Source organism: Pleurodeles waltl, chromosome 11 (assembly GCF_031143425.1).
Source record: "Pleurodeles waltl isolate 20211129_DDA chromosome 11, aPleWal1.hap1.20221129, whole genome shotgun sequence".
Taxonomy (NCBI): Eukaryota; Metazoa; Chordata; class Amphibia; order Caudata; family Salamandridae; genus Pleurodeles; species Pleurodeles waltl.
In genome coordinates, this window is record NC_090450.1 from 123,305,325 (window position 1) to 123,326,024 (window position 20,700).

At 43.5% G+C, this 20,700-nt stretch overlaps 1 protein-coding gene across 5 annotated transcripts in view; it reads left to right on the forward strand.

Annotated features, from left to right (window-relative positions):
• Positions 1-557: 557 nt before the first annotated feature.
• The window catches only part of SPTSSB (serine palmitoyltransferase small subunit B), an 81,841-nt gene continuing 61,698 nt past the window's right edge, over positions 558-20,700 (forward strand). For 2 of the 5 annotated variants that reach the window (XM_069213232.1, XM_069213230.1), the window contains exons 1-2: positions 558-682; positions 15,699-15,740. The gene's annotated coding sequence lies outside the window, so the exon portion shown is untranslated. Of the gene's footprint in view, positions 683-778; positions 851-2,135; positions 2,157-15,698; positions 15,741-20,700 lie in introns of those variants that run through there. The other 3 variants (XM_069213231.1, XM_069213229.1, XM_069213233.1) reach the window with 3 other exon arrangements.

Below are 20,700 nucleotides of genomic sequence, written 5' to 3' on the forward strand. Positions count from 1 at the left end.
TATTACGTTACATACAAGTCCATACTTTATTTGTGACCCGTTGTTAAAAAAGGATTTCTGCAAAAAGCGCTGAAATAATAATTGTTATTGATATACACGCATTCGTTTTATTGCAGGATGCACACACAGTGATGGACGTGTGCGTGTCGGCGAGGATGGGTAGTCTATCTACCTCGATAAGCTTGATTCCGCGGTGGGATTTGCTGCAGTATCAGGGTGACGGCCAGGAATGCCCCAGCCGGCTTTGCTGCAGCGTCGTTTGGAGCCCGCAGTCCTCGCCAAAGACAAAGCACTGCAGCTGGGCAGACAGAACACTGGTCCTGTCCGAGGCGGGCTGGTAGGTGAACACAGAAACGCCAAGCGATGCATTCCTCCACCCCGTCACCATTTACCCTCGTTTCACACAGAGAGGCTCTACGAGGCAAGCGCAGGAATGAAAACACAAAAAGCGGTCATTATCTCCAAGGTGACGTTGGAAACTATCTGTGCCGTTGTCTTTCAGTCAATAATTAATCATCAGAATCAGCCTAGCCATAGGTGGATTGGAACAAGGAGGAACGGGGTGGGGCGGAACACCTGAGTTACTTGCACGAAGCAAGTCTATCGCACTTGTGCATGCAGCGGGGAGCCGCGCGCGGCACGGCAGCGGCGCCAGTGTAGTGTAGTACGCCCAAACGCCGAGGTGAGCCTTTCCACAACGCGGGAATCGTGTTTGGTTGGAATGGTGGGCAGAATAGTACTGGAAGAGGGGAGGGGGCTGCGTTACCTCGTTGGCAAATAAGTGCCTATATCAGCCCCTGGAACATCACAACCTGAGAATTTACACCAGTCAGATTTGCTTGCGGGTCAGGTATGCCGCATTGATGCACAAACCTGTTTGTATGGAGGGCACACTGTGGAAGTGGTGCGTTGCGTGAGAAGTTTTGTGTTGAGGACACGGATCATTTTGTGTGCTTTTTATTATGTGTAGTTTCCATGGCGAAGACTACTGTGTACGTAGGTGCCACATAAACACGCGATTTGTAAAATGTACGGATGTGCAGAAAATACACAGTTTAAAAGTTATGTATTATTTTTCTGCGTAAGTGTGGAGTTTGTCGTAAATGTCCTCACGTGTTGTCAGAGCTTTCCAGTTTCTCGGGTGCACGTCTGGGTAATTCATCTTTCTTAGGTTTTTTTTTCGGTGCATTCTGGGACTTGCAGTCCGGGGTGCCAATGGATACAATCCGGCATACGCGTGCCACGATGGAAATTAAAAGGCTGTACTGGATGAGGTACTCGCTAATGAACCTGGGCAACTCGAGGATTCTGGTTTGTGAGGAACCAGGACTCTATGCAGCAAAAATGCCCAGCCTACCGTTATGCGCTTCGTGTAAGCTTGCAGACCCATATTGCAGTGCTGATTTGTGTACTATGTTGCAGGGTTATTTGCTTTCTGACGTTTAGTTTGATAAACACACACACACACACAGTGAGGTGTCGCTCTAGGCGTGAGTTTTTCGCCCCGTATACTGTTCGTATTCTGGTGTCTGTAGTATTAATTTTCCCTCTACAAATTGACGCGACTACAAGTACCAGAAAACAAAGGAGAAAACAAACGTAGGCGAGTTTGCCCACGCCCGTCTTTAGAAAACTTCGTCTGTGATCTTTAAAAACCGTACAGCAAATACAACTGTGTTACATTAGTTGGGCGATAAGGTAGTTATTAGGATACCTTTGTATGACCCAGTTACAACCTAATCTGCTTTTAATGTATGGCATGTAAATGATGTTCGGTGATGCAACCGGAACGTGAGTGGTATTCAGAGCTTGGAAGATATTTATGTGCGTGCAGATACACAACTGTTATTAGACCGCATAATTATAATTGTCCCATGATTCTAACGACGCGCATAAAGGCGAGCCTTGCTGTTGTTCCACGTATAAAACTATCACACAGTCCTCTTTTGGGTGTTTATCAGTAAATGTTTTCATCCTTTTGTGGCACATGGTAAATTGGCGAGTCAGGGGTTACAAGCGTTTCTATTCGTGAAACCTGAAGGGCTGGCTGGAAGCGCAGATGAAACCGGCAGGTCCGGATTTTCCTCATGTCTTGCTCTGGGATGCTGGGAGGTGGCAGCTCCTGCTGGCGGTGCAGCTACAAGACGGTCCAGAAAGTACAGTTTTTCTTGATCTCCTTCTTTTGGGTTGCATATTTTTATGGCCTGGTGATCTGTTTTCCATTAGCTTGGTTCAGAGTATCTGTTGCCCAAAGATGAAATTGCATTACTTTGAAAACATTGCTTATGCACCCACTGACCAGGCAGAAAAGCTAACTGCTTTCTTGGTGTACTAAAACATGATTGGGTTTTCTAATTAGGAATGTGGGACCGGAGATAGATAAAAAAAAAATAATAATATTTGTACTCATATGTATAGGGATGTGAAGTTTAATTTACCTAACAATAAAAGGGCCTGCGGGGTTTTCAGAGATCTTTTTAAACCTCTGAAGTCCTATTCATACCAAAGGGAATTTTTATCAAGCAGAGCTGGTCACCCATTGCATACAATTTGCGCTTCTGGTACCTAAATGTGTCTTTGTAGGAAGCAGTCAGAGCAATGATTGAAAAAACAATAGAGCTGGCTTTAAGGTGACAATGCGTGCGTTCAGAGTCGTGTGTGTGTGTGTGTGTGTGTGTGTGTGTGTGTGTATATATATATATATATATATATATATATATATACTTACTATAAAAACAAGGGCTAAAGTGACAATATGGTAAGATGTTTAAATAGAATAAAATTGAACGTTTAAAAAACAAAAATCAATTTATATTCACCAGTTGTACTTTACTGAGCTAACTATAACTTGTGCTTGTGCCATGTACTACTTATGACATTACATAATACATCACTCACGACATGTCAAATAACATTGAGGACATCACTGATCGCATCTCAAATGACACCATTGATGAGATCACTGGTAATACCAACGTCATACACAGCATAGAGATACTGAGTGTGCAAGTGTGGGTCCATCGTATGGAAAGTCACAAGCCTTTTGGGGCAAGTGTGCTTGTGCACGTTGAAAGTTTTATATGGTGCACTGTTTGTAGGAAGCTGTCTCTGTATATACTACACCAAAGTAAGGTGTAGTGTGCACAGAGGCTAAAGAAGATAATACTAATGCTCTCCTACGTGGTAGTGCGGTTCAGCAGTTAGCCTTATCAGGGGTAGTGCTGAGCATTTGGTGTGCACACGCAGTCAAGAAATGAGGCACACGCTAATTGACTAACTCCAGGCCAATAATTATGTATCAAAAAATATACTTTGTTACTTTATTTCTAGAGCCAAAAGGATCTTTGTCGCAGGTAAGTACAGTTTCAAGAATGTATCACTTTCAAGTATCAAATGCACTTTGTTTAGGATTCATAGATAAAACAGTTATCAGGTAAGTGATACTTTTCAATATCAAAAGTTGACAGTGTAATTTTTTTAGAAAGGAATGCAGACCTAGGTGAGGAAAAGTATCAACACAGTTTGCAGGTAGGCACTTGACTTACAATCCCAATCTTCAGGGGTTAGGTTATCCACATGGCAACGTTTAGGAAGACACCAAGGGTGCACCAAGACCAACACGGGGACGGCCTGGGGCGGAGCTCAAAGTTGGTGTGGTACGCCCAATGGAATGCTGTGGAGACTGGGTGCGCAATTAAAAAGAAACAGCTTGGGGGGAGGAAGCGGCACAGATCAGCACCAAACACACACCGTCAGCAGCACAAGCGCGGCTGGTTGCAAGGTGCAAACACAGAATACAGCCTAGAGCGCCCAATTATTTTCAATGGGGGAACCACTGGGGGGGTCACACAGAGGCTGCAGGCTTGACATAGGTAGTCAGCTAAAGAAGACCAATGCCTGGATAGCTAAGTAGAGAGCCCATTGGATGTTGCTGGACCGTCAAGCTGGGTTCCAAAAGGCCAGGGTGCAGGTGTACCTTTATGCAGCGGGAATCTTCACCGGAGCTGGTCACGAACAAGAGGGTGCTCTGGGTTTAGGCTGCAGGCATCGTCGTGTTGGTCAAGAGGGGGGTCAACACAGGGTGTATCGAAGGTCTGAATTGTCTAGGGACCTTTTCTGGTCCAGAGTGGGCAGGAATCGCAGATCTGGAGTCCTTCTTGGAGGTTTATTTGTGGGCAGGGCTGCTGTCGTCGGGAGATCTTGGTCCTTGGGTAGGCAGGCAGTCCTCTGGGGGTTTGTAGAGGTCACTAATCCAGCAGTATGCATCACCTTTTTCTAGCAGGAGTCTTGAAGCTTCAGACTAGACGGTGGGGCTGGTGACAAGTCAGTTGTCATCTGGACTCTTCAAGCTGGAGCTGCTCTGCAGACCTTCTTCTTTCAGGTCACCAGGAATCAGAAGAGCAGGGTTCAGGGGTGCCCCTAATTCCTAGATTTAGGTGCATGACAGGGGTCACATAGCAGTAGCCAATGGCTACTGACCCTGAGGGTGGATACACCCTTCCTGTGCCCACTCCCTTTGGAGAGAGAGAGGGCAAATTCCTAACCCTATTGTTTATCTTCCTCCAAAACAAGATGGAGGATTCTGCCAGGAGGGGTTCACCTCCGCTATGGGCATCCTAGGGATGGTCCCAGCTGGAGTGGACACTCCTGGGTTTTTACTAATTTTCCCTCCAGACCTGCTGCCAAAAGTGGGGCTTGGTCCAGGTGGTGGGCCTCTCCACTAGCTGGAGTGGCCTGAGGCAGCAGAACAAAGGGCAGGAGCCTCTGAGGCTCATCACCGAGTGTTGTTGTTCCTGCACGGGGAGGTGTGAAGCATGTCCACCCAGAGCAGGCTCTGTCCCGACCCCTGAGAGTACAAAGACCCTCACCCCATGGGGTCAGAAACTTGTCTGGTGGTGGCAGATTGGCACAAACCGGTCAGCCACACACTAGAGAGTTGGGTGAGTTACAGGGGGCATCTCTAAGATGCTGTGTGTACATTTTACAACTTTGGCATCAGTGTGAGTATATTGAGCTGAGAAGTTTGATACCAAACTTCTCAGCATTCAGTAAAGGCATCATGGGGCTGTGGAGTGCTTAGTGACAAACTCCCAGCCCGTGTACGCAGCATCGCTACACTTCACTTACAGGGTCTAAGAATAGACTTAGATACTGTAGGGGCATATCGTTCATGCAACTATTCCCTCAACTGTGCTATAGTGCACCCTGCCTTAGGGCTGTAAGGCCTGCTAGACGGGTGACTTACCAATGCCACAGGCAGTGGTGTGGGGGCTTGGCACCCCGAGAGGGATTCCATGTCGACTTTACCCTTTTCTCCCCAACACACACAATCTGCAATGGCAGTGTGCATATATTTGGTGAGGGTCCCTTAGGGTGACATAATACATACTGCAGCCCTTAGGGACCCTCTCTTGCCACTGGGCCCTTGTTACCCTTTTACAAGGGATTTAACTGTGTGCCAGAGGTGCATCAATTGCAGAAGCAATGGTACAGTTTAAAGAAAGAAGACAGGGGGCCTGGTTAGTAGAATTCCAGCACACACTCAGTCCAGTTAGCATCCGATATCAGGATAAAGTGGGGGGATAACCATGCCAAAAGGGGCACTGTCCTACACTGTTTACAAAACGCTAAAGTGTGGAGTGCAAGTATTATTCCATGTTAAACAAGGTAAAGGCTGTGTTCATCTGATGTGTGATACAGTGGTCTGTTTGAAAGTAGGTTGAGGTTTAACACCAAAGCCTGTTGCACAAAATCTGTGTGAAAGGACAAAGCTTCTGTTGTCAATAGATTTTTCACTAGTGGATATCCTAGCATGTGCCCATGTCAAATCGTTTAAAAAAAGAGAGATAAGCAATTTCTCTTTAGCGAAGTCATTTACATGGTGTTGATGTTTACCTCCACAACCTTGCTGAAGATTTTGAGGTATTGCAGATTGATGAATATTGTAGAATATAAAGGTGACCCACTTGTAGGTGGGTTATCTCACACTGGTCTAGTAACTAAGACAGTAACATTGTAGGACATTGTGCCCATCTGAAGAATGTGTGTACCTTATTTTACTAAACTACAGAGGGTTGTCCACAGGACCTAAAAGAAGGTGCTTTTTCAGTAGAGAAAGTGTACCTGTCAATCTCTTGACTTAAAATTAGGCTTCATGTGAAGTTTTATAAAAAGGTAATCCCACCAAGATGAATAGAACATTATACACCGATTTCAGCTGGTTAAAATACTTTGTCCACAAACCCAATAGAAAAGTGTTACAGTGATTGTATAATGTCACCAGTGATGTAATATGTGAGGTCCTGAGCACATCATGGCAGAGGTGCAAGGCCTAGTTAGCCCTGTAAACTATAAGTGCATTACTTCTGTTTTTCTGGGTGGTAAACATTGGTTTTGATTTTATTTCAACACTTACTCTAATGTAATTTAAATATGTCAAACGCTTATTAGCATGTCTAACTATAACACCATGCTAACATTTTTTCTTCTCCCAATCATAGTCAGTTAAATCCCTCATTGTGCATAGCCTTAGGGGGTTTCTCACAGACTCTGGCCTCCAGCTAGGCCCGCTGCCCACCTCCGTGGGCACCCAACCCTTTGCAGCTGGGGGTTGCCCACATGGGCCTGGTCACGTGGCCTGTCCTGCCACGGGATGCAAACCTCCTGCTGTGCATGGTTTTCAGCCAGTCCCTGCGCTCCACCCTCATAAGACAGATGTCAGTTTGTTTCGTAAATAAGTTTGGTGTTCACTGGTACAACGGTGCTCCAGCAGTATCGGTGTTGAGGCTTTACCCTCATGATACCACAGTACCATGCAAGCTTCCCCAAGGAAGCTTGCAGTTTATTACATCACCACAGGGGTGAAGCTTAAGAGCTGACCCAATGGGAGTACTGTGGTACCTCATGAGGACTTCCTCAGGGTCCTGTGGGACTACTGCAGAACCTGAAGCATGAAAAAAAAAAAAAAGTTTTTGGCCTCTTGAGTGTCCCTCTGGGTCTCCCCACCAGTTCCAGGGAGTCAGTGTTTCCGCTTTTCTCCCTTCTGTAGTATAGTCCTGTAATGACAGTTGCAAAATTTTCACCCAAGTTGAGGTCACCCAATCAAATCTCACTGGACTGGTCTAACGGTACACAAATAGCCAATGGGAGAAACAGCCCCCTCAGCCGACCAGAGAGCCCTATTATTTTTTTAATTGAACTTTCAGTACTGCGGGACTCCTGGGAGACCAAACAACCATCCAGATATTGAAAACTTTATTAACCCTTCAATCTAGACCTGAGCAACTCTTTAAAGGGAAATTTCTCAAATGGCTGAAAAAGTTTGCACCAAATCACAAAAAGCATGCTTTTTGAGTAAAATTCTAAATTATTACCTAATGTTGCATAATTTCTTTTAGCTATTGTTCTTGTGTCCAGGGACAGAGTTTCCTATGGGACCCTCTTTTCCCCCTTTTTTCCTGGGCACTCTGGACTGGCACAAAACTTTCCAGGAAGGAGTGGGTTGGATGATCCTTTCAACCCTCCCTCCCCCCCCCCCCTTTTTATTTTTGTTATTTTTTTTTGATAGCTCCAAAATAAAATATAAAACATACAACAAACTTGCAGTCTCATTGGAAGATGTCATCAGTGATATGATTAATGAAGTCATAGAACATGATAATACCACATGTGAGTTCAGAAGCAGTGCATGGCGGGACACAAGCTATAGTTAGTGCTAACTGGTGAATTTCTTGTTTTGTAGTTAAAAAAAGTGAGTTGTCACTAAGAAATCCACCTAACTGTAAAATTGCTTTAACCTTTTGTTTTTCCACTGAATTTCTATAGTTGTTTAGAAGTGTGATTTGTATTTTTGCATCAAACATATTTTTATTACACCTAACTATAACATTACTTTACTCTGTTTTTTCAGTGAATTTCTGTGGATGGGGGCATACAGGGCTGACAACCTCACTCCCCAGTCTGATTTTGGCCCGTGTACCCCATCCCCTGGGTCCCAACACCTGTTTAAATGGAGGCATGCAGCTCTCCTCCCTGGCCGTTTTTGACCTGAGGAACCATGTCCTCTGTGCCCTGGCATCTATTTGATTGGAGAACGGGAAAGTGCCCCCCCCCCCCCCCCATATTGATTTCTGCCCTGGAGACCCCATCTTGAGGGTCCTGGCCAACAAGGGCTGGATGCCCTAGTGCCCACCCAGGGCACCCACCAAAACCTTGTTGGGGCTGCAAGGTGAGCATGCAGCTCCCCGCATCCAGTTGGAGCCACCCATTGCTCCCACACACACAGAGAGCAGCTAAAAATGCTGCTCCTTGTGGGTGGGAGAAATATTCAGCCCTGTTTCCCTGCCCACATCACTGAAGGCAGGGAAACAGATCTGCAGTCCTTCCCTAGCAGGCAGGAGCATTTTTTCTGCTCCCAGCAGTTGGGAGCAAACTTCTTCTTTGTTCTCGCCTGCTGGGAGATTTGAAATTGCTCCCACCAAGTGAGAGCAAGCACAGGTTTTTCTGCCAGCACCTATGCATGCAATGTCTAAGGTGGTGGTGGTTGAGGGAGGGGGGGGTTGGGGGGGGTTCCGGGAGGGGGGTTACCCTGGGACACAGCCTGTGAGCTAGTCTCCCACCTCCCCAAAAAAAGAAAAAAACTGTCACGGTGGGCTCCCCTTGACCTTTCAAGGCTAGGGGAGGGTTGCTGTGTACCCTCCTCCACGTACTATATATTTCCAACCCCATGGGAGGGCTCCCGGGAGCCTCAAATTGCTTAGGAGAGGGGCGGCATATCCCTGCCCTAAATGAATTGTTTTTTAGCCCTTGGGGGTGGCCTTTTCTGACTGGACAATAGCAGCACTTTTGCTTGTGGTGGTGGTTTTTCTTTTTCTTTTTTTTTTTTGGCTGAGGTTGTTCCTCTAGGCCTCCTCCCTGGTCCTAGGGGACAGGGTATCTTTACCTTATCCCCATATATCTATTTATTTTCCAACTTCAGGACGGGGGACTCCGTAACCAAGTCCTGTAATAGCTGCCAGCAACATTTTTCTCATTGATGGCAGCCAATCAGAGAGAATGAGTGAGACTCCCTCTGAAGCCCTTGGCCCAAGGGAAAATGAAGCTCCCTGGGCTAATCAGAATGCTCTGCTTTTTGTTTTTTTTAATTGGTTCTCTGGTGAGAGTCTTGTGAGCCCAACTGCCGAAATATCCAATTATGTTTGACCCTTAATTTCTCAAAAACTTTTGAACAGATTTACACCAAATCACAAAAAGCACAATCTGCGGACCATGATCTAGCTTCTTGCAGAATGTGGTGTAATTCCGTTCAACAGTTTTTGCTGTAGCTTCATCTAAAGAAGTCTATGGAAAATGCATAGGGTTTTTATATTTTAGGACCCCACTTTTCTCGGCCCCTACTTGACAGATCACCCTGAAACTTTCCAGGGAGGAGCTGAGGTGAAAGAACTTTATTATTATTTTTTTGGGGGGGAAAGTTTCATGAAGATTCCGGGCCAAAGTTATTAGCAGACCAAAAAAACCCCATCTATTTAAAAGCAGACCTAATTATAACTATTTACTGGTGACCTCTCATAGGTTGTATGTATGTGTAGATATAGAATTTATTTATTTCATGTGATATCTTTTTACAACCAGAAGTATTGGCTTTGTCAATACTTTGTAAGTGCTGGTATATTGGTGTTTGGTGTAGTGTTAGCAGTGGCACTGTGGTATTGCTGGTAGCATTGGTTGTATTGTATTTGCTGGTGGTAGTTGTGGTGTTAAGTGTTGTGGTATGGTGTCGGTAGTGATAGAACATGTCTGCGGTAAGCAATTAAATGCAACAAAAGTGTGATGGTTGAGAGTTGTTTTTAGCTGTAAAATGGTCCCACATTCGTTACAGTAAAAGTACTCCATAGGAGGCAAAATATTCCACTGAATAGCCCACACCATGATGTGTGAAAGGTGTCCTCCTCTAGGTAGAGCAGTAGGCTGCTCCAAGTATACTTAATAGACTAGTAAGAAAAGAGCGGTATATAACTAAAGCCGTCAGTAGCAAGACCTAAAATTGAGTACCATCTGACTGGGCAATGTTATGACCTGTTTTTGAATGTGCTACGAACTTCAACATATGTGATGAAAGGGCTTTATGAAATTAAACTTTTTAATTTTATCCAGCTCAGAAGCTGAAAAGGCTAAGATACCCCTGAAAGGAGCAGGGACTGTATACAGATCTCCTCTGCATATCTTAGTCTAGATGCACTCAACATAGGAAAGTTGAGTAAGAAATGTACTGAGCTATCTTAATCTTACCAGATTCGTTCTTCATGTGTCTGTTATCCACTGGGGTGGATAATGGCTGAAATACTATTATAAAATAATTTAACCCGGTTATCCCTACTACTAAAGCATTTTTTTGTTCTTTTTGTATGCTATTGACGAAACCTATATTGTGCTTAATGTGGTACTGTCTTGGCTTGAATAGTCTTTTGATAGCCCTGAGCATTTTGGAGTTACTCTGGAACCCATACCAACTCCATAAAATAAGCTATTGCTCCAACTCTACTGCCAGCAAGTCAAACAGATGAGCTGTCCCGGGGAAATCGGTTCAGCCTCCACAAAGTGAAGTGCTCCTTTGAGGAATTTCAGATGTTGTCGTCGGGTATAGAAAACAAGACCTGTGATCACTGCCTGGTGTTTGACTTCATTAAAATCATTAGGCATTGAGAATGTATATTGGGTGTCATTTAACAATACTGCCTGTCTGGATTCCCAATTCAACTTGCTTGAAAGTCTCCTGCCAGTCTATAAACTGTCTGCCATATTTCTGTACCACACATATATTGGCCAGATGTACTAACAGGCATGTTGTGAATGGTGGGTGCAAAATGGACACTAACATTTTGTGCTGTGCCTTTCATTTTGTTGTACAACCCATTATAGACAGTCAAAATGCATTGAAAAAAATTGGGAACTGGGATCCTGAGCACGATGGGGGTGGAGTTAGTAAGTGTGGGGGCAGGGTTATTGACCCCCCCCCCCCCCCCACTTATGCCTCGGCTTGTAGGCCACATCTCAAAATGCCCCTCAAAAGGAGGTTGCAGAACAGCCAGCCTACTGAAGATAAAGTAGGCAGGTTGCTTCTTGGCCAACATTGAGATGGTGGCCTGCCTCAGACTGAGACCTCCATCTCTGCATTCATATTCCCAATTGGGGCACATTTTGTTTTCCTTATTAAGCAGCCCATGCTCCTTAAAAGGAGCTGCTTTAAAAGATTGTTTCAAAGGACTTCCTCTTTGCAAATTAGTACCCATCTCATTTCACGTGTTGATAAAATTTCAATGGTTTGCAACCTCAGTTGATACATGCCACTGAATATTCCATTTAGGAGAGGCACATTCTTCATGCCCGCCCCCACAATATTGCAATTTGGAATGATTTACATGCCCCTTTTTTTGTGTGTCAGAAATGCTTTTTAAATCACAAAGGGCATTTAGATTATGGTACACACCATTTTGCTGTTGTAAATTGCAAGGTTTGCAACTTCAAAATCATTTCATACATGTGGCCCAACATCTTCGATTGATTCAGATAAATTTTCCTTAAAACATACTTCACACTTTAGCTAAGTAGTAATGCTGTGCTAGAGTTGCTGTCTAAACATAGCCCAACGTCATGTGCATATCCTTGCCTCAAAACTGTTTACTTAGCTAGAGTTGCATCTGCAAGGCAATCTGAATAGGCCGCTGTTACACATGTCAGTCTTAGGATGGTCTTCCCTAAGAGTTTTGCCTTCTCCCCTCCTGTTTTACTGAATTCATTTTTGTTGATCATAGGACTCTAAGCACTTTACCACTGCTAACCAGTGCTAAAGTGTTTGTGCTCGCTTCCTTAAACATGGTAAAATTGGCTTAGACCTGATTGGCATATTTAATTTACTTATAAGGTGCTAGTAATATTAAATACCCAGGGCTAATAAATTAAATGCTACTAGTCTACCTGCAGCACCTATTGTGCCACCCAATTAAATAGTCCCCTAAAACATGTCCAGTGGCTGCCACTGGAGTCTGTGAGCATTTGACCACTGGCAGTTTGACGTATCAAATAACCTTATTGCCAGGCCTTAAACCCCTTTGAATGCATGTCACCCTTAAAGTTACCCCTAAACAGTCTATAGGGCAGAATGCTTTATGTTTAATAAGTTGGACATACATTTTTAAGTTTTACATGTCCTGGCAGATAAAAACTCACATTTGTTGTCACTACTGTTGGGCCTACCTCTCCCATAGGATAACAACTGATTATCTTACTACATTTAATAAGTGATAACCTTTCTTTAGGAACAGGTGACTGTGTTCTGCTTGGTGTCTAAGTAATTGTAATTTTAAATCCTCTTTAAAGCTAAAGTGGGAGTTTAAATCACAATTATGAAAATGACACTTATAGAAAGTTGGATTTCTAGTCCAAACCATTTGGTGCCTGTTTCCTCGGTAACATGACTGGGTGTACTTGGCCGTTGTGTATTTCTCCCCGCCAGCCACACAATAGAGGGACTCGTTGCTGGCACGATAGGCTATTCCAGCATGCTGGAGGGGCGGAGCTCTGAACTTCCCTACTTGCAATTCAAAGGCCATGCCTCAGCTCACACACAAAACTTCACAGTAGCCTATTATGCCCACAGACTGGTGTAGGACAGGACACTTTTGTGGGGTGAAAACTCAAATTTCCTTCCGTTTCAAATCTGGCATTGGGAAGAAAAGTAACATCCTCGGCTCTTTCTTCAGTTCACTGCTGGACCTGTGGAAGAACTCTTGAAGAAATGCCTTGCTGTTTGTTGCCTGCTATGCAGTTCAAAGGACTGTTGTACTGCACCAAGAGGGCTGCCTTCCTGCTTGAAGCCTGTCCTGTGCCCTACAAACCATGTCCTGCTGCCTGAAACCTGCTTGAACCCAAGACTTCCAGAGTGACTCCAAGGGCTAGTTGGCTGACATCCTGATCAGAACCTTGGGGACAAGAAAGGCTCCAACCATCTTGAACACAAACCTTAGCCCAGTCTGACAGAGCCTTGCCCTCTAGCCGTGGCCCCTTGGAAGTGGTGCTGAAGCAGCCCATAGAGTCCAAATCCAAAACTTGGGACTTAAAAACTGTCCGGCCAAAAAGGCTCTGAGAAATTAGATGTGACCAAAATCTACCTGCATGCCGATCTGCCCAAGGTGCATCGTTGGTTGGCCTGACTTTGTGGCAGCGCAGACTACGCTCTTCTCTACATCAGCAAATCCTGTTCCAGAAGGGGTATCTGGTCTTTTGGAGCCCTTGTCTGCTACATCCTGCAACATTGTCCTGCTGGAGATATTCAACTTCCATAAGGGTAATTAAGTCCATATATACAGATCTTCACCGTGACTTTGTTCATTGGCTTCCCTACAACGACTCCTCCTTGGACCCCACCAGCTGCCTTGCCACCTGAACTTTACCTTCTCATAAGAATAATTTCCAGAAAAGTCCGAAGGTAAGTGGTGACTATGCCCGGTCCACTTTGTGTATTTGTGTAGCGCTTCATTGCTCTCGGCCATAACTTTGGGCCAATCGCACATGACTAGATGTCCGCTGTTGGTGCTTTGAACGTTTATGTGCTATTTTACACTGCCAACTTTAAAAAGTCATAACTCTGGTTCCACTGATTTGATTTTTGGTGTCTAATAATTTATTAACATTCATTCTGTTTTTTTCTAAACAGTGTGGGATTTTTCTTATGTGTTTTAACTTTTATTACTGTTTGTTTGCTGCATCAATACTTTACACATTGTCTATAAGTTAAGCCTGACTGCTTTTGTGCCAAGATACCAGAGGGTTAAGCACAGGTTCATGTGACTATTGTGTTTCATCCTGACAAGGACTGTGGCTATTGCCTGAGTAGGTTTGCACCCCCACTGAACATGCAACCAAATTCCTCACTGCAGTGTTATAGACAATAGAGCACTCACCTAAACAAAAAATGGCAAAGTTCTTTTGGGATGTCTATCTACACTTGAAGCATAAACGCTTTTTAGCAAGATCAAAATAATTTTAGTTTCACATGAATGAGCTTGGTCCATAACTAAACCAGTTATTTAGAATATCTTCATTAATCAAGCAACCATATGCAACAAATGAGTCAGTGGAAAGTTTTTGAAAACTGTACAAAAATGGTGTCCTGAGTATGAAAACACTACAGTGCCGTATTGATGATCAAAGGTGCTACACTAATGCTGATAACATCACCCAGTAGGTTTGTGTGTGCAACCTCTTTGAACACCATAGTAAGGAAAGGCATTCCCCTCCCCGAATATTGTTTAAGGTTGTGCATACACATACTGCCCTGCTGGGATCCACCTTCCTAACGGTTTTGAAAAAATCTGGCTGAGTAAAGGTAACTGATTGGCTTTAGCCAGTTTATGTAAGTGGGTGTCCCAGCACTCATTTATGAGTACTTGGACTTACTTTTCATAATGAGTCTTTGATTCAGCATTAGGTTGTGAATAACAAAAAGGGGCGAAAAAAGCATGAAGGGAATGATACGAAAACAATGACACAGAGGGAAAGCTGGACTGAAATAGAACCTGTGAGAGGGATGGAAACAAAGTGTACTTTGATGGAATGAAGCGGCATGGTCACTCCAATTAAGACTTATTTAGCCTTGGTAGTCAGCAATTCCGGCATTCCTAAGAGGAACTTTGGGCCTCTTCAGTCTTCTCATTATATTTATTTATATACTTTTTATTTATTATAATTTAGGTGCCGATTTTAGGCCACCTTAGACTTTCAGCAGTGAGTTCTATTGGCAGTGATATACTGGCTTTCTCTGCTTTAAAGCTTCACACCGGGCACCCCATTAACTTTCCCTCGTTTGCTCTTTATGAAAGGAAAGGGTCCCAGGTCTAGGGAGATACATGTATTCTTCCAATTCATTGACTATGCTTTGTGTGATTGCCTTCCCTTCCTGCAGTGAGGCACTACAGTGGTTATATTACAAGGAAAGCATGCTTTGCAAAGAACTATGAGCCTCATTATGAGTTTGGTGGTTGAATTGTGGGACCACCAACCTCACTGGGAGGACGCCACCTCCATGGCGGTGATGCCACCCCAAGCGTATTATAATGTTCCCACCATCTGGTCAGTACGGCAGGAACAGTGCTACGATATAGGACTCGGCTAACTTAAGGGAGCAGAGTCTTATACCATAACACAGAGAGGGCCAATCAGCACCCTCAGAATGTGCACTCTTCAAAGCAGACAGTGCGTATTCCAACGGTGCTGGGCATTGGGGTTCCTGCACTGCTCAAGGCATGGGCAATGCAGCACCCCCCGTGGCCTCCTGCACTGGCTTTCCACCAGATGGTCGAAAGTGGGGTTGTAATCAGCCAGGTGGTGCTTAGTTAGGTACCTCCCTGGCTGGTTACAATCCCAACGCAGTCACCATGTAGGGAGCATTGTTCCTTGCAGGGACAGTGGTCTTTAGGTGGGTCCGCCTGCCAAGGTTGTAATTTTGGAGGTTGGACCACCGAGAGCACGACAGTCTGACCGCCACCACAAGGCAGGCGATCCTAAGACTGCCAGCCTCATAATGAGGCTGTATGTCTTAGAATTGCATAATGGTTCGAAAAGTAGTGTTATTTTCAACTTGTGCTCTCTTCCAGACATCCAGGTTTCTGAGATATTTTTTTTTATGGTGATCCCCACAGATCAGAAGGTAGCAGTAGCTGAAGCCGAGGCCACAGAAACAGGTAAGCTGATGCTAACCTTTTTTGTCTTACTCTGTATTCCGGTACTTGCTCCTTCTTGCAGGCTGGAGATTCCGAAAGGCTGAACCATCTTACTCACTTGGGCATGCAGCTAACTACATTCATTAATCGGAAAAAAATTGTCCCTTGCTGTCCTACTTGATCCTGAATTTAGTTATCACAAGTGGTGTTGTACTTGATCGAGAGGAAGAAGGAATATATTTCACATGTCTTAAACCTTTGTTTTGCTGCACTATTTGTAAAATGTGTTTCAGGTAGCCAACCACGTATGCGGCGTACCACTTTCTTTTTTTCTCTCCTGTGTAGTATATCTATATATATTTTTTCACTTTTAATTTGATTTTTATCCCAGTTAGGTGCCCTGCTTAAAATGCTCCTGGGGAGCACTCTAGGTGACTAGATATTTTACCTATCGATGGACCGCCCCAGTAGCATAGCCCTCAATGTCTATGAATTTAAGACTACACATCAAAACAATTTATAAGTGTTTTTTATTAAATGTAGATTAAAACATCCTGGATTGTGCAAGATCAATGTGGAAAGAGTTTTAAAATGGAAATAAAATGGATTGAGAGGCAGATGAAAGAATATTCACATTGACGGGACTTACAGAAGTGCTTCCAAACAAATAAATTAGATGGATTAGGTACAAGGCTTGAGATCTCTAGCAAGTATCTTGAGTGGCTCCTATTTATTAATACGAAAATATTAAACACGAGAGATCAACAGAAAGAAGTCTAGGTTATCTTTATGCCCGGGTGTTTGGTTTTTCCTATTGACGCTTGAAGGGATGGAAAAAGTGCATATGTTTGTGCTGGTGCTGCATTCCAGAGTTTGGGGACATTGCCAGAGGTGGTGCTGGCATGAAAGGATTATTTCTTGAGCGCTTGAATGACTAGTCTGAGATGTGCCTTGTGCCTAGTTATTAGATACCCTAAACATTTCTTGTCCATGTTGCCAGGAAATGGTCTGAGTAGGTTAGGCATGGACCTGGAGAATTACAGCAGTTAGACGTGTTTATTTAAATCCTAAATCAATGGAGTCTTTTAGGGGAGGGGTTGTATCATTGAGATTATCAAATGACTGCATTTATCCAAGATGTGTGTAGTACTCCTGTCCTAGGTTTTGGTGCAGTTTACCAATATATTGGAGACCATGCAGACAGCCCGGAGTGCTGCGAACAGCGACCTGGGTGGTGCGGCTGGTGAGGATCTCTCTAGGCTCAGTAGTGTGACTGCTCCTGTGATGGATCCTAGGCGTCGCAGTTCCAGTACAGTCTCAGAACCCGCAAGAAGATGTGCCGCTGAGCCCACGGGCGCAAAAAGTAATGTGGACATGTGCTGGGCCTTGCATATTTTGTGACATTGTGTTACTTATATGATATCAATAGTATATCATTTGATTTAAGTGCATATAGTGCTTTTGGACTGCCTATGTTGTATGCCAATATATTTGACCTAAAGTTAAGGCAATACATGTAATACCTGTAGCAACAAGGAACAATATGTGGTGTTTTCATTACTTACGTCAAAAATAGTTGCGTTATTTCTGCACATCTTTGCCTGCCGTCTGCTGTTTTGGATCGGTCTGCTGGGGGAGGGGGTGGCAATGGGTCATCATCCTCATGTGACTCTGTATCTGTGGGTTCCAGGGGTAAGGCTCTTGTTGTTGCAATGTTGTGCAACATAGCATGTGTGGCCCCAATGTTTACAGCACGTTTCAGGACTATATTGAAGTGTCCCACCACTTTTGTGCAGGCACCGGAAGTGACTCTTCTGCCGCCAAAGGTCCTCTCAGTGACACTTCGCATTCTACTATGTGCCGCATTGTAACGCTGTTCACTTGGTGTGGCTGGATTGAAGTATGGTGTGAGGATGAAGGGCCACACTGCATATATACTGTCTCCTAGTGACAAGAGTTAAAATTGAGTCATTCTTGTCACTGAGCTTACCTGTACAATATGCTACATTGTTCTATGTGAAATTACCAAGTAGGTATCCTTCTCCAAACTCTACAACAAGTAGTTGTGTGCCTATTCCACCATGTCTGAAGATGTACGAGTCGTGTGCGACCAGGGAATCTGGCCACTAAATCAGTGATGATGTGTGAGGCATTGAAGATGACCTGTATGTTCATGGAAAGGCTATTTTTCTATTCCTGTAGATGTACTCCGTGCCAGATGGTGGACAGCTTGCAACATGTGTCCCATCAATGCAACCAATGACATGTGGCAAAAAAATTTAATTTTGTGAGCTGGAAGTCCTGTGGGGTGTTGGAGGAATTTAATGTGCTCATTGATTTTTAGATAACATTGTATACAGGACTGCATGGAAGAAGCATGAGAGCACACTTTAGGGCATACCTTCAGCTGCTGCTATAACCCCCTGATAGCTTCCTGAGGCCAAGAGGTGCAATGAGCATAACACCTACACATGAGTGGGTATGGCATTGGGTGTGTGTGTTTGTGTGTGTTTGTGTGTGTTGCCACAGTTGTGTTTGTAAATCTGCTATTAGGTCTAGTATCATGGCAGAATTCAATCTATTATCGTATATCTCCTCCTCTGTTTGTTCAAAGTAATGCGCACTCTGAAAATGCGCTTCTGTCGTCTCCTCCCTCTCCTCAAACCTGCCAGAATCCTCATCCTCCTTTCCATGACGTAGAATGCAGCCATTGTTGAAAAAGGCTGATGCACTCTGGGCCTCTTTTTAAAGGTTGCACTGGATTACCACCTGATTTGAGTTGGATGGTGAATTGCACACACAAAATCCCCATTTTGTGACCAATTGCAATTTGCCAATGATTCATGCATTTAATTTGTGATTCCTTTTTTGCGAATCACCATTTGTAATTCGCAAAACTGAGTCACAATTTTAGGGAATCTCTATTTTACTGATTCCTTAAAATTGCACTGCAAATGCCTTTCATCCATTCTGTATGGCTATTTTGCACTAGCAAACGATAGAATTTTTCTACTCGCACCGTTTGCAAATGCAAAATAGTTTGATACCTCTGGCCCCAAATCTTATATTAAACAGGATTTTTTATTTATTGACTAATGTACTTGAAACAAAGGGTCTACTATGGCCCTAAATATCACAAAAAGGATTGACATTACTGCAACCACTATTTTCACATGAGATTGATCATTTGAAAACTCCAACTGGTTCTGGCTGCACAGCGCACTACTGACACTACGTTCACACTCACAAAATATGAAGTGCACAATATCTTCAAATCAAGTAAGCGGAATGAAAGGATGGATGATGCTAAATGCGTTCCCTACTGTGTGAAACCGTCCAGCAATAACCAAGCCAACTGAATCTACTCTTGGCAATATTTTTTAGGCCCTCTTTTGTGTCCATATTGATAATGATTACACAGTCCTGCTGCCACTTTCTGTGTTGGCTCACCAATGCTTTGTATGTTTTTTTTGCATTGGGCAGTATATTTAACATGTATATCCTCTGAGGTATGGTTTAAGTGTAAATTAAAGTAGCCCTTATTAGTTCCCTATTTTTTTCCTGTGCATGAACACTTAATTATTGGTACATATATATTTCCAGTCAAATGTACAAACGTATTAAAGGGATTTACCCATTCTAGCCCCAAATTGTCAATCTATATTCTGTTTAAGCTGAATAGCTGTTCTTTTTACCCTTTATTTAGACATGTGTGGTTGCTTTTCTTAAATGTGGTCTTTAGTCCGGCAGTTTTGTAGTCATGAACTTACATGTGATTTATTTCTTATTTTGCACAATACGACTGTCCTTCTCCACCCTCTTGTTTAGTTTGGTGGCTTGACGGAGCGGTCGCCTAACTTGCAATGTTCTGTGGTCATTGAGTCAACAATTAAAATGGCAGATTCTTTAAAACTTGATATTCCAACGGAACCATTTGTGGTTTCCCATGTTGTCTTTAAACCTACAGTACCACCCATGTAGATGTTAAACAGATCAACGTAAAGATAATGAGATATCCATTCGTTGCCTCAGGGGCTGCTTCTCCAGGACATAGAATGTGATATTTTCACTGGACTTAAAACAAAAGTAAACCTGAGTTTTTTTGGGTTTTTTTTTTTTGTCTTAAGCCATGACACACATAGCTCCATGGCTGAGAACTGGTAGATCAACCTCAGAAGCCTAGCCATTCCCCTTAAAATGATACAGTGCCAAATAAAGTTTCATTTTGATACTTTATTTTGGTCGAGGACCATTAATGCACAAACGTGTAACATATTTTGACCCAAAACATAATACTAAAAGTCAATCTAACTCTCAATCACATAAACCGAAAGGGAGAAAAGAAAACAACACCGAAATACTTTACGAATTTCTAAAGAGCAATGAGATGCAATATTTAAAAGCTTTCAGAAAAAGGACTTATTTCAATACAGTACTTGCCAAAATTTGGCCTGTGTCCTCCTCCTAAGAGCATGCACTTAGGACGAAAAAAAAGCTCAAAGCATGATATAAAAAAGTCACACAACTCAGACTGATAAGGTCCTCATCCGGACATGCCATGCACTTTCTAAATATTTATCAACTGAGAATACAATACAAGATGTAGTGTCAAACCAACATTCTCCAAGCAAAATGCAGTTCGCGCATACACGAAATAATGGAACAGTCTAGCATTTGCGTTTGTCTAATATATTTGGGATGCAAGAAAAAAGTGTTTAACTGTTTCTGTCTGTATGGAACATGCTGGGCGCAAGGTATTACTTTGAGACCCATCCATTTTGAAGTCAAAGACGCCAACGGGAGGGTACTCAGCCTAAATCGAATTTCCGGGACCTTAGCAAAAGGTGGGTCAATCTTATGCATGTATAATTTAAAATGAGGGACAAATTTAGCTTCTAAGAAGCTATTTACAAGTGAGCGTGCAGTACCCTGGAAAACCAGGACTTGCGGGTGCTTTCTCCCAAAATACATGTTTCGCCAA